Consider the following 13,842-nt stretch of genomic DNA (forward strand, 5'->3'; position numbering starts at 1 on the left):
TGGTAAAGTCTTTTAATTTGATAAAGGTAATCTTATCTTCAGCCCCAACTTTGATCAACCCAGATTATACACAGGATTTTATTTTATTTTCATTTGCTTCTGAGCATACATTGGCAGCCGTATTGATGCAAAAGAGAGAAGGGGTTGAAAGGCCCATCGCTTTTTTCAGTCGTATCATAAGGGACGGAGCGCTGAATTATAATATTATTGAGAAACAAGCATTGGCGCTGATCAAAGCCTTGAAAGATTTCCGGGTATACATATTGAATTCTCATATTTTAGCATATGTTCCCAATGCAGCTGTTAAGGATGTTTTAGTACAACGGAACCGGAAGGAAGAAGGGGTAAGTGGATCGCTGCACTATTAGAATATGATGTGGAAATTAAGCCTACCAAGTTGATTAAAGGTCAAGGTCTTGCTAAGTTGATGGCTGAAACAAATCTTCACGTCCTTGATATTAATTTGATTGCTGCCTTGTCCAATGAAGATGAAGAAAATTCAGTTCTACAGGTATCCGATATCTTTGTGTCTTCTCCTTGGTATGCTGATATAGTTTATGTGCTTCAAAATTTGTCTTCACCCCCTGGGATGCCTAGAAACAAAGCTAGAACATTAAAGCTAAAGGCTGCCAAATTTTGCATTATCAAATCAACACTTTATTGGAAAGATCCCGGTGGCATATTGCTGAACTGTTTGGTCGAAGAAGAAGCTAAGACAACAGTAGAAGATTTTCATAAAGGTGACTGTGGGGGTCATTTGTTTTGGAAGACCATGGCTAATAAGATCTTGAGAGCTGGTTTCTATTGGCCTTCTTTATTTTCTGATGTGTATAAAGCGGTAAAGAGCTGTCATGAATGTCAAATTTTTCAAGGAAAGCAAAAGTTACAGCCGTTGCCTCTCAAGCCCATTGAAATCAGCGCACCATTTCAGCAATGGGGCTTGGATTTTATTGGCGAAATCCACCCAGCATCTTCCGGGCAGCATCGATGGATCTTGACCGCCACAGATTACTTCACGAAGTGGATTGAAGCCATTCCCACCCGGCAGGCCACAGATTCGGTAATTATCTCTTTTCTTGAAAGTAATATATTGTCACGTTTCGGCTGTCCACATAAGTTGATTACAGATAATGCTCTAGCATTCAAATCGAAGAAAATGGTTGATTTTTGCTATAAATATAACATCAGCTTGGGGCATTCAACCGCCTACCATTCGCAAGGTAATGGGCTGACTGAATCTTCGAACAAATCTCTAGTGAACATCATAAAGAAATTGCTTGAAATAAATAAGAAGAGCTGGCACAAAAAGTTAGTAAATGCATTATGGGCTGATCGGGTAAGTCAAAAGAAGTCAATTGGTATGTCACCTTTTGAGCTGGTTTATGGGGTTGATGCAGTGTTTCCTACTTCACTTAGTGTTCCAGTAGCCAAGTTGTTTCAAGAAGCTGGTGGCGAGGAGGATCCTATGCAACGGCGGATCAGTCAAATGATTCATTTACAGCAGACACAAGAGGAGGTTCATCAAAATTCCCTTAAGTTGCAGGAGCGCATAAAGAAAATCTATGACAAAAAGGCCAAACCAGAGGATTTTCAGATCGATGATGTTGTGTTGAGATGGGATGCTCGAAATGAAGACAAAGGGAATCATGGAAAATTCGACAACTTGTGGAAAGGTCCCTATAAAATTGCAGCATACAGTGGTCCAAATGCTTTTCTTCTCAAAGAAATGAACGGTGATGAATGTCTTGGTGGGTCGGTGAATGGCCGACTGCTCAAAAGGTATCATGCTTGAGCATTTTCTGCTCTAATCACTCTCATTGTAATTACCATTTTACTTTCATTCTGCAGCAAGTGTGAACTGATCTCCCATCTTCAGTTTGGGGCCCGCGGTGAAGGCTATAATTCTGAAAAGGGTGATTAGTTCGTGTGAGTTTCTGAAGTTGTTTCGGTCAGTTTATTTTCTGCATAAAGTGAGTTAGTTAGTGTCAAAGTTAGTCTAGGATTTCAGTCAATTGTCCAAGTCAAATAAAGTTGTTCAAATTTGGTCACATGTGTAAAAGTTGACTCCATTGCCCAATGTTAATAAAGCACTTGTCTGCTCTCCCAGAGGTCTAAGGTTCTTGGTACCTCCAAGGAGATACCATCCCCATTGGAGCCAATGTTAGAGTCGGTCTTGAGCCCTCCATCAGCGATCAAAACTCTTTGCATTTGCATATGTAGGTGTCTCATCAGTGTCAATTTTTTGCATCCATTAGGCATGCCATAACCCTGATGGAGGAGCTGGTATATTTTACCCCTCTTGGCATTGCTGGATTAGGTCATTTCAGTCATTAAGCTCTTTCAAAGCTTGTCTTGTCTTATCTTGAGGTCAATTTCCTAGGTCTAGGGTTTTGGTCAAAAATGTCTACAAGGTCATGTTTTTGAAGGTCAATAAGTGCTCAGCAAGCTAGAGGGATGATTGTAAAGATATTTCTTTGAAGTTTTTTATCTTGTATAGTTAATTTTCACCTTGGATTTAAAAACTCTGTTTTTAAAGCCAAGGTCATTTTTCAAATGTTTGTAAAAAGTGATGAAATTTCAAAAGACTTCAGTGGACAGTATGCAACCCTGGTCCCCTTGCCAAGATCCCTCAGATGATCTACCTGGAAAAAGAATCAAGCAAAAGCACTCAATGAGTCAATTTCAGGATAAAGGAAACCAAAAAGTCAATTTTATAAAGTGTCAAAGAGAAACATTAGAAAGTGGGTTTGAGCATGAAATTTTTTCAAATGAAACTTATAAAAACCCAATCTCCCTCCTTTCACTCTCATTGTGCATCCAAGACACTTGCAAGAGAAGTTTGAGTGAGTGATAGAGTGAAAGGAGCGAAAGCATAGCAAGTTCGGGCGAGTGACAAGCGCGTGACCCGTCAGGCTAGGTGCGCGACCCGTCAGGTGCGCGCTGGTGGGCTCCAGTATTGTAGCAATAATGCTACAACTCCTGGAGCTTCCTATCTCTAATTTTATCAACCCGGTAGTTCGTACAAACTTGGAAGCGACGGTGCTGTATGCACAAGTACTAGCTCTTGTCGCAGCTGTCACTTGGTCAGCTGGCACAAGTCCGCTAGGGCTCAAGCCAACTTCTATATGCTCACAGAAGAAGCTTTATGAGTGATGGACGAAAGCTAACTCAAAGGAGGCTAATATACTTGCAGAAAGAAACTGAAAGCCAACAAAGCATGAAAACCCTAGTAAACCCTAATTTGACTAGCTAGGCCCTTACAATGCAAAACTGTGAATGAAACTTCTACCAATGATGCCATTACTTGCAGTGAGCTGAAATACATGCATCTAAGTTACTTGCATCTGAAAAGACATGTTTTTGTATTTTTTCATTAAGTGGTTGGATTTATTGTGATGATGCTTTTGATTAGGGTTTGACTGTGCAGGAGCGGTTCGAATGGAAGGAAAGCATGGGCAAGGTCAAGGGGGCTAGGAGAGGCCCTAGAGGATCTCTAGCATCAGTCCACAGAAGTCTACCACGTTTGGATGCTCAGCAACCGAGTTTGCAGGCTTCTACAGGAAGTCTGCAGGGGATCCTACAGGAAACTTAGGGGTTCTACAGGAAGTCTGCAGGGGATCCTACAGGAAACTTAGGGGTTCTACAGGAAGTCTGTGAAATTCTACAGGATGTTCGACCGTGGGAGTTTTGGGAGATGGTGAAGTGATGGAGTGGTATGGGAGGATAGGTGAGATGGAGATGGAACTGGTGATGGCTCAGGAGCAGAGAAGTCAGATGGAGAAAGAGTGCATGCAGTGGGTTGATGGCTGGAAGGATGGGATCAACGAAAGGTTAAGTAAATGGAGCTACGTGAGTAATGGAAGAGCTGGAAGGTAAACGAGCTGAACAGAGGTCGGTTGAGTGGCTTTAGGTGTGGTTGACAAGAAGAGGAAGGTAATGGAATGGTGTGGAGTAGGGTAGATGAAACAAATTGCCTATGAATGTCACCAAAAACGAGAACTATTTAACCTATGTTAACTGTGCTATTTTGAACCAATGAACAACAGTGCAATTTGTGAAAGAAACTCGTGCATGGAAGTGGAATGAAGAAGTAATGATCGAGACCAAAGTGCATGGATGGATCTACGACTAAAGTAACTGTTGCAGCTTGCATGGACGTGAAAAGAACTGCGTTTGGTTTTGGTGGTTGGTTCAGACTACACCCCAATCCCTAACAGAGATGGCAGTGAGGTCCTTTCAACCTTTTTCTAGAGCTCCAATGAATTATAACTGTCCTCTTCTAACCTAAGCAACTGGAAGCAAATTCACCATAAACTAATCCTATTCAATCTCATAAAAACTAAATCAGCAGACTGTAAATTCGAATTGCATGTCAAAGTAAAGAAACGAAGTGCTGGAACGAAAGGCAAATAACATTACAACACAGAGGAGGTCTATTGCTCTCAGGTTGGGCCCTAACCTGAGAGCTATAGCTCCCTTAGAAACTCATAATGAGATCAAAATCTGCCTGCCTTTATTCATAACCAAAAATCTGATGTCATGCCCAAAACTGGCGTACAAAAAGAACCAACACCGAGCTGTAGCTCGTACTTCGAAATTACAATAGTAATGCAAAAGTTCAAAAAGCTCCCATCAAAGGCTATGGCCTCAGTATTTATGCAAAATTATAATCCAACAAGTTTCCTTTATTTGTGGAGCTCGGCTATCCAACTGAAGGTTAAACTGTTGATCCTGTAGAACAGTTGTAACTGCTGTTCCTGTAGAACGGTTGGCTGCCTCTAAGCTCGGTGAGGAGATTGGTTGGAGCTCGGAGCTATGGTGGGAATCACGAGGAAGGTCCCCAAGACTGTGGACATCCTCTCCTAAAAACCAGCAGTGCCACCTTACTGTCTCCTTGTCTCCTTTTTCGTGGTCTTTGCTCCCTTTTAATGCCAAAAACCTGAAATCATCATGTATTAGTCACGTAGATAGAATGCCTACCCTTCTTCCTACAAACAACACGAATAAACCAAGAAATGAATGCATAAGAAATAAAAGATGAATGGTTTGAGCAAAGCAAGTAGGCCAAATGAGCCCAAATTGTACCAAAAATTGGGGCTCATCATCACCCCCCAGCTAAAGTATTTTCTCATCCTTGAGCAACTTAGTCCAAATCTTCATCCTTCATTGCTTTCACTGCTTCCCTCACATCCAAAGGCTCTGTGGTAGTGTCCTCTTTGCTGATATGAAACCCCGCTTTTCTGTTCACCTCTTCCCATTGTTCACTGTCATCCTCCTCTGTATTGCCGTCAGTCAACCCTAGCAGTAGTGGTGGGCTGAGTTTAAGGCCAATCCAGCTGGCCTGGAGGCTTTGCATGGATTTCTTGTAAAGGTCTACCCTTGCCAAAGCTTCTCTCATCCGAATTGGGGTATGGTACTCTTGGATTTTCAAACTGTGTGCCAAGGTATTCCATCTGCGTGCACATGCTTGGGCAACACTTTCTCCCAACAATCTTTCCATATCCTCAAAATGGGCTATGGCTTGGGCTTGTTTGTCCATAAATCTCAAAGAAGCTGTGGGATCAGTAGACAACTGTTGGTGGGCTGAGATGAGTGCCATCGGATCCTCTGGTTCTGCTCGAATGAACAGTGGCTCGCTCACTTCTCGGTTCATGACCGATTTTGCTTCAGCTGCTCTTTGATCCTCATGGTTCAACCACGAAGCGAACACCATCAATTGCATATCACCCAAGGAAATATTGGGATCCCATGAGACTTCATTAGGCAAAGCCAAATTGTGGAGGTAGAACTCTGCTAATTTGGCTCTGTCTTCTGACGAACTAGTACTGCACAATTCAGAAAATTGTTGTGGGTTTTGGATATGTGAAATACCTCTTTGTGCCAAGGTATTTATTTGGAACTGCAGCCATTGATCTTTCAAGTACAAACCATAGGTTTTTGCAGGTGGTCTGCACTGTATTGCCTCCATGGCCCAACTGGCCATGCAGGCCAATTGTGCTTCCTTTTGTTGCAGCTGCTCTTTTAGAGCTTGCACTTCAATTTTTGTTTGCTGTTCTGTTTCCTGTAGAAGTGTCATTGGCTCTTCAAGACCGGTGGTCAGCTCCCTTTTGCCTTGTTGTTCTTCTGTGATGTCTTTGGAGGATGTTCCTGCCCCTGCCTTTAGCTCCTGTAGCTGCAATCTCAGCTTCTGGTTTTCTTCCTGTAGAAGCACACGTTGGCAATTAGCCACATGCTTAGCCATGGCGAATTCACTCCTGACCTCCTTGAGTTGCTCTTGTAAAGGGCCTATGTCCGCCACACCCTTTGACTTGGCGATCTGCATCCATGTGTGGGAACGGACTCTTTCCTCCTCTAATGCAAAAAATAGGGGTACAGTAAATTTCTGCGGTATGATTTTGCCTGCCTCTAAAAAGGTGTAGTAGGAACTCAGACTAGGCTGAGGGCTGGGCTCTGGTATATGTTCTCTTTCTGCCTCTTCAGGTGGCTCTATCTCACCTTCCTTTGGTGGTGATGACGGTCCTTCTCCTTCCCTCTTCTCCGTTTCCTGTAACCGGGCCAGAGTATCCTGTAGAACATTTTCAGCTTCCTGTAGCCGCGTTTTTTCAGTCAACAGGTCTAACCTCTCTTGCCACGTATTTTTCTTTGGACTCCCTTTTTCGTAGGTGACTGTTATCCTTGAGGGTGACTTTTCCTTGGGAGAAGCAGGGGTATCTTCGATGACAATCGGGCTGCTGGACGGAGGCTGTGGCTTGCCCGTCTTTATCCTAACACTTCTTCGAGCTTTGAAGTATAGAGGGGCCTCCCTCTTCCTCTTTTCTTTTGGCTTAGGTGGCGTGCTGAGGCCAGCCAATACAGCTGCTGCCTCCCGTGCCAGAATATCCACCTTCTTCTCTTTGGGTTTCACCTTTTCGGGGCTTCCTGTAGAAGCCCCTGTTTTGGTAATTTTCGGGCTTCCTGTAGAAGACCCTCTTGCCAATTTCGGGCTTCCTGTAGAAGCCTGCTTCTTTGTTTTCGGGCTTCCTGTAGAAGCCTGTTTCTGCTTCCCTGTAGGTACAGGTGTCACCACCTTTTCTTGCTCTGCTGCCTGGGTCTTGCTTTTTGGTTTGGTTGCAGGTGCTGATGAGGTACTTGTGCTGATGTGGACCATCTCCACGTTGTCCTTTCTGCTCTGCAACCTCTTTTCTCTTGCTGACAAGATAGGTGTGCCACCTTTTTCTTTATCACCCTTTTCCTCATGCTTCTTCTTTTGTTCTTTCTTCTGCACTGTGGTCGGGGTCTTCTGGCCTTTTTCCCTCTTTTCCTCGGCCACTGCTTCTTGTTCCTCACTGCTGGAAGAACCCGTTTCTTCGATCAACATTTTAATGTCTCCATCTCTTGTCAAATTCCGGAAGGATTCCCATGAGAGGGGAACCTTATATGAATGCAGCGCATCCTCCACAAGAAGCTTGGTCAACCCATGGTGGGCTATCTGATCTGGTATGCCCTCTTTTAGCTTTGTGGCACACTCCATTAGAGACTGCAACAGGAAATAAGGAATGCTAAGTTTTTGTTCTACAGCAAGATCAATCCGGTGCCTTAATTCAGTGAGCAACCGAAAGTGATATGCATACACGATGCTAAAACGGCCTTCACAGGTTATATATTTCATTATCTGTAGGCTGACTTCGTTCCAAGGTGGTAGCAAACTGGTTCTGCCCACTCCATTTTTGTCCTCCGAGAATTCCTCCTCAGGTGGAAAGAATTCTTTCTTTGCCTGCTGGCTCAGCTTTCTTTCTTCCTTATCCCACGGCAAACCCATAGGAAGTTCTGTAATCCGACTGATATACTGTGGGGTGAGCTTGAGGCTTAGGCCCCTGAAGTTCACTGTGGCCAGTGTCTTGGATTTCGGCTTCAGAGCCTGCAAAAATTCTTCGGCCACTTCATCATCGTAACCCTGCAGCTTATCACAAAAAGATATCCATTGAACCCGTGTGAAGAGTTCTACCACCTCCTGGTTTTCCCTTAACTTGGTTGGATCCGTGGGTTCCCGTCTAATAAAACCACCCGACATGATAAAACAAGTTTCTTAACCAGAGGTGGTTATTGTGGAAGAGGTTTTGGTTTACTGCGACAGAGCGTAGGATATCATGCACATAACCCACAAACTTATCCCTGAGGAACTTTAACACAATTTAATTACTCGACATCCTGTAGAATGACAGTATAGGCAAAACAAACAATTTCAACAATTTCATCCATGATTTGATACTTTAAAGGTGCATCTCTAAGAGCTCTGCTAAAGAATGCAATTGGCTTTTCATTTCCTTGGTCATCTTTTTGTAATAGAACAGCAGCAATAGTGTGTTGGGAGGCAAAAGAGAAAATGATAAATTCTCTGTCAAACTGAGGATTGGTCAAGACTGGAGTTTGGGTAAGGGCCAATTTTATACCTTCAAAGGCTTGATTGGCTTCAACAGTCCATTTGACTTTTGAATCCTTTTTTAGCATGTTATTCAATAATCTGATTAGTTCTGCTAGGTTTGGGATAAACCTTCTTAAGAAATTGATTTTTCCCAAGAATCCTTGCAACTCTTTGACATTTCTTGGGTGAGGCATTTGTAGGATAGCTTGTATCCTATCTGGGTCAATTCTAATGCCATCTTTAGAAATGATATGGCCTAATAGTTTACCTTCCTCTAAACCAAACAGGGATTTCTTAGGATTCAGGGAGATTCCATATTTTCTGCATTTTAGGAAGATCTGTCTCAGATGTCTTATATGTTCTTGGTCTGACTTTGAGAAAGGTGTAAGGTCATCTAGGTAAATGACTAAAAAGTCATGAATCTCCTTTTCAAAAGCAATATCCATTGCTCTTTGAAATGTTGCCCCTGCATTTTTCAATCCAAAAGGCATCTTTACATATTTGAAAGTTCCCCATGGGGTTGTAAATGCTGTTTTGTCCTGATCATCAGGGTGAACTAGGATTTGATTGAAGCCTGAAAATCCATCAAGTAGAGAAATTCTGGAAGCCCCCACTACTCTCTGCAAAATGTGATCCATCTTGGGTAAGGGGTAATTGTCTTTGAGGGATACTTGGTTCAGATTCCTCAAATCCACACACAGCCTAATTTCACCGGTCTTTTTTCTTGTAGGGACTAAGTTGGAGATCCAGTCAGAGAATCTGATTGGTGCTATGATGCCTGCCTTAAACATTTTCTGTACTTCTTGTTCCATCGCTGGGAGAAGCATAGGATTTATTCTCCTCAGTTTTTGTTTAAAGGGCTTTTGATCAGGTTTGAGAGGGATAGTGTGCTGGATTACAGAGGTATCATAGGACTTTAGGTCCTCATAGCTCCATGCAAAAACATCCTGGAACTCTTTAAAGAGGTCAATGTATTTGGGCTTTTGATCAGGAGGTAAGGAAGCAGATAATTTAATTATCTTGGGTTTGTCAATTGTACCTATGTTACATTCTTCAATAGCCGCATTCAAGGGCTGCATTTTTGGTTTTCTGGGAATATCATTCGAGTCAAAGATGTCTTCTAGGGGAGTTAGGCCTGTTGGTAGGAAATTGTCTTTCAGCTCTATGATTTCACTTTCAGCATTGGCCACCTCTTCATAGTAGATTTGTTGAATTTGCTGAATGTTTTCTATGTTGAAAATAGTTGGATTTAGTATTTGCTTTGCTGTTCTGGGTGATATTGGCTGAGTAGTCTGTTGAAACTGTATTTGTGATGGACTTGCTCCATCAAATATTTGTGATTGACTTGCTGTCTCAAGTATTTGTGATTGACTTGCTCTGTCATTGTCAATATTTAGTCCTGAAAATTCTTGCTGCAAAGTCAAAAAATTGTTTATTTGCTTGTCATCCTCAAATACTTGCCAATCATTGATATTGTTTGGAATGGAGGGTCTGTGTTTTATCTCAGCTGTAAAACAATGATGGGGCTCAAAAGGCAGCTTGCAGGTACTTGCAAAGGTTGCTAAACTATGAGCATGTAGATTGTGGGTCCTAGAAATCTTGGTGATTTGGAATTCAAAGAAGGAATTTAGTACCTCAGCAACAGCAGACCTATAAGTCCTTAGTCTTTTGTCATTGGTGACAAAGTTTCCTTTCACTTGTTGAATAACTAAATCTGAATCACCCATGATTGAAACCCTAGCAGCTTTTAAGAACTTTACTAACTTGAGGCCTAGTAAAAGAGCTTCATATTCTGCCATGTTATTAGTACATCTGAAATTCAATCTATAGGCTCTGCCTTCTGCATAGCTATTTTCTTTATTGTGTACCCAAACTCCAGCTCCTGCTCCTAGTTTGTTAACTGCACCATCAAATTCAAGGAACCATAGAATGTCCTGTTGGGAAAGAGATTTGATGATATGTTCATGGGCTGGTAATGTGAGTAACAATTGTGGTTTTTTCTCTAGCTTGTCTTCTAGGACAGTCTCATCATTTGATTGGATGTTCTGGACAACTAGGGCAGCAGCAACATCTGGTGTTTGATTGGCTGTAGTTTCATGGGTGGTGAAACTTTCCCTTGAGTCTTTCTCTTGTATGAATATCCTGGTTTCATCCTCATCTTTTGAGGGAGTTGTGGTGTCATTGAAGAGAATGTATGAGTCTATGTCTGAATGGATAGCATATATGGGAAAGTTTTGAGGCTTTTCTTCACTGCTGACCATGTATTTCATTAGTGTTTCTCTGTACAGTCTTTTTGGTTGCCCAAAAACAGAGATGGTGGCATATGACATGTCTAATTACAGGGAACCTTGGAGTTTAGCTCCCCATGATCTTGATAACAGCATCCCATACTTGGGTGGGATATCAGCAACTACCACATCCATTAGGATTTTCTTGTTTGGGTATTGAACCAAAGACACACATAAATATTTTATGAGACCTAGGCACTTGACTTGGCTGGAATCAAAGGAAAACAGGTCCTTGTATGGTCTTGTTATGTCCAAATTCAGTCTTTCCATGACTGCTTTTGGCATGAGGTTGTGAGAAGCACCTGAATCAAACATTGCATTGTGTAGTATTTTATCATGAATATGCAAACTGACATAGAAAGGCAGTACCCCTGTGACTACTGTTTTTCCATCCACTTCTGGGCCAAACAGGAGTTCTGGGGTGTCATCCATCACATTGACATCATCTTTGTTACTAGTGAGTTGAAGGGACCTTTTGATCTGTAGTTTATAGATGTCATGCTTGGCTAGTTCCACGAGAGGAATAGCTATCTTTATTTTGCCAATTTCAGTTTCTAGATCAAAGGATTTTTCAGATTGGGTTCTGGGGTTATAGGTGACAGTCCTCTCCTTATTCATTACATCTTCTTCTTGATTTTTGTCTTGATTTTGGGACTTATCCTTTTTACTCATCTCTTGAGGAGAAATAGTTGAATGAGGATGAGCAGGAGAAATGACCGTAGGCTGCTGTTTTATGGACAGTGGTTCGGTGATCTCTTCAACAATCACTTCTTGTGTATGTGAATTTATTTTGTCATTAGGTTCCGTGACTGTAACTCTTTCGGGCTGCTGATTATCCTTTTTCTTTTCAGGCTGGTTAACATTCACAGTTCTGCTCCTCAGCTTGTATTGTTTATGGACTTCATAAATAGCAGTGTCATAGCCTTGTTTGAAGTCAAAGGATTCACCTGATTTAGTTTGGAATAGTTTGATTTCATCATCCTCATGATCCTCTTGTGTTAAGAAAACTTGAATTTCACCGTCTAGACCCATTAAATTAATCTCAGGATCTTCATTGGGCTCAGCTGATGTGGAAGTTTCTGCATAATTTTCTTGGAAAGGGGGTCTTATGTCTTGGTCAGCACTGGTCTTGCCAATGTTCGGGTTTGGATTTCTCCTAAAATTTGGATTCCTAGGGGGATTGTTTTGTGGTGCTTCCCATGATGCTTTTCTCTCAACTGATTCTACCCTATCACCCAATCTTTTCATACCATTAAGTATTGCATCAAGTTTTTGGTCAAAGGCTGTAGGTTCTTCTTTGTATATGTTTCTCTTTTCCAACCTTGCCCTGTTTCTTTTGGCAATCAGGTTTGCTTCCACTGTGACAGCAGCCTTTTGAGCGTCTTCAAGGGTTTCAGGTTCTCTTTCCTTCAACTGATATTCCATGTCAGGATCAAATCCATCAGGGAATTTGTACAAGGCCAAATCAGGAGGAGGTCTTAGGTTTTGTGGTATTGCATTGTACACATTGTTGAATCTAGCACAATATTCCAAAACGGTCTCTTGAGGACCTCTCTTGATTGTTTCATATTCACCAAGTATGTGCAGAGGATCTTTCTTCTTTTCCCATCTAGTAGTAAAGGCTTGATACAGTTCATCGGGAGTTGTAATGGAGTTTGCATTCAGGGATCTAAACCAAGTTCTTACATCCCCGGTTACGCTTTGAACAAACATCCTCATTCTGACACTGTCATCATCTATTTCATAGGTCTCAAAATGGTCTTGCATCTTCTTCGCATGCTGGACAGCTGTCAGAGAGCCATTGGAGTCAAAATACGAGATTTTGCTTTGGTAATCTTGAGGTAAAGCTGCAGCATTAGCTGGTATCTGCAAGGGTGCATATCTGTTAGCCATATTTACAGGATTTAGAGGATTAACAGGGGCAGCTGGGATAATAGGAACAACGGGTACGACAGGGGTGACAAGCGAGGATGAACCTAGAGTGTTGGTCAAGGGGATATGAGCAGTGGATGAGGATGTGAGAGGGGGAGTTTGAGATGTGGACGGTGAGCTAGGGGAACTAGGGGTAGACCAGAAAAGGACCTTGCATGGAGTAGGGATGAGGCTGGGATGATCTGACTCTGAGGTCAAATCAGCAGGTTGCTCCTGCCTTTGCTGCCTCCTAATGTTTCTAGGGATGGTATTTGGATTATCAACAGTGATGGGTGGATTAGGGTCAGGATTTGCCCTAGTGTACCGTGGATTTTTCTTAGGAGCCAGCTTCCAACCTTTTTGGGATTTTGTAGGAAGTTTTTATATCTGCAAGGACTGAATGGAGTTTTTAGAATGGCTATATATTCTCAAAGCTAAGATGAAGATTCCCTAAACAAGCTCCTCCTTAAAGCTGTTAATGTGATACAGAAACAGATTAAAGGCCTCTTGGCTAATTTCAGGCTTGATAGTAGCTATGAAAATATATGGTAATTGAAAAAACTCAAGCACTCCCCAGTGGAGTCGTCAATTATGTTAACACCCAGGTTGTTCCCTATGACTCCCAAGGGAATACGGCCGGGGTAACCACTAACCAATCTTTGGATCACAGCTTCTAGCCAAACTGTAATCAGAGAGGGCTCTCTCTTTATGATTTGTCTCTGTTATGATGTTGTTTTAGGCTAGCTATTATGCTCAGGTTTTGGTTTATGTTTTGGTTGAAGGATTTCTTTCAGGTCTTACGGTGTAGTGTTTAAGGAGTGAAATACCATTGGGCAATGGAGTCTGGAATTGTGAAATGATTTGATATGCAGGATTGGTGGTGTTCAGACTGCAGGGCCTACTGTGTATCTTAGAGAAACAAATTTAGTTTAAATAGTGATGTATGTCAACCAATAGAAAGCAATTAAGAATTTTCTATTAAGCTGGTGAGGTGAAAGTGTAACACGCTGCACAGGAGCAAACTTGAATTCCTGTGACAAAGGCTACTGTGAAATATGTATTCTGAAAGTGCAGCAATTAAGAATTACACTTATCGAGATTGCATCTGAAGAAAACATTTATTAACAACGCCGATTGAACTCAGGGTATTCATTGAATAAATCCTGAAAGTTATTCTTTTTCCTTGTTGCTAGATATTTAAAGTGAGATAACATATGGATTTTAACAAACAAAATACATAAC

Source organism: Pinus tabuliformis, chromosome 6, assembly GCF_031772625.1.
Source record: "Pinus tabuliformis cultivar Carrire ecotype Pingquan chromosome 6, CPIR1, whole genome shotgun sequence".
In the NCBI taxonomy this organism is placed as follows: Eukaryota; Viridiplantae; Streptophyta; class Pinopsida; order Pinales; family Pinaceae; genus Pinus; species Pinus tabuliformis.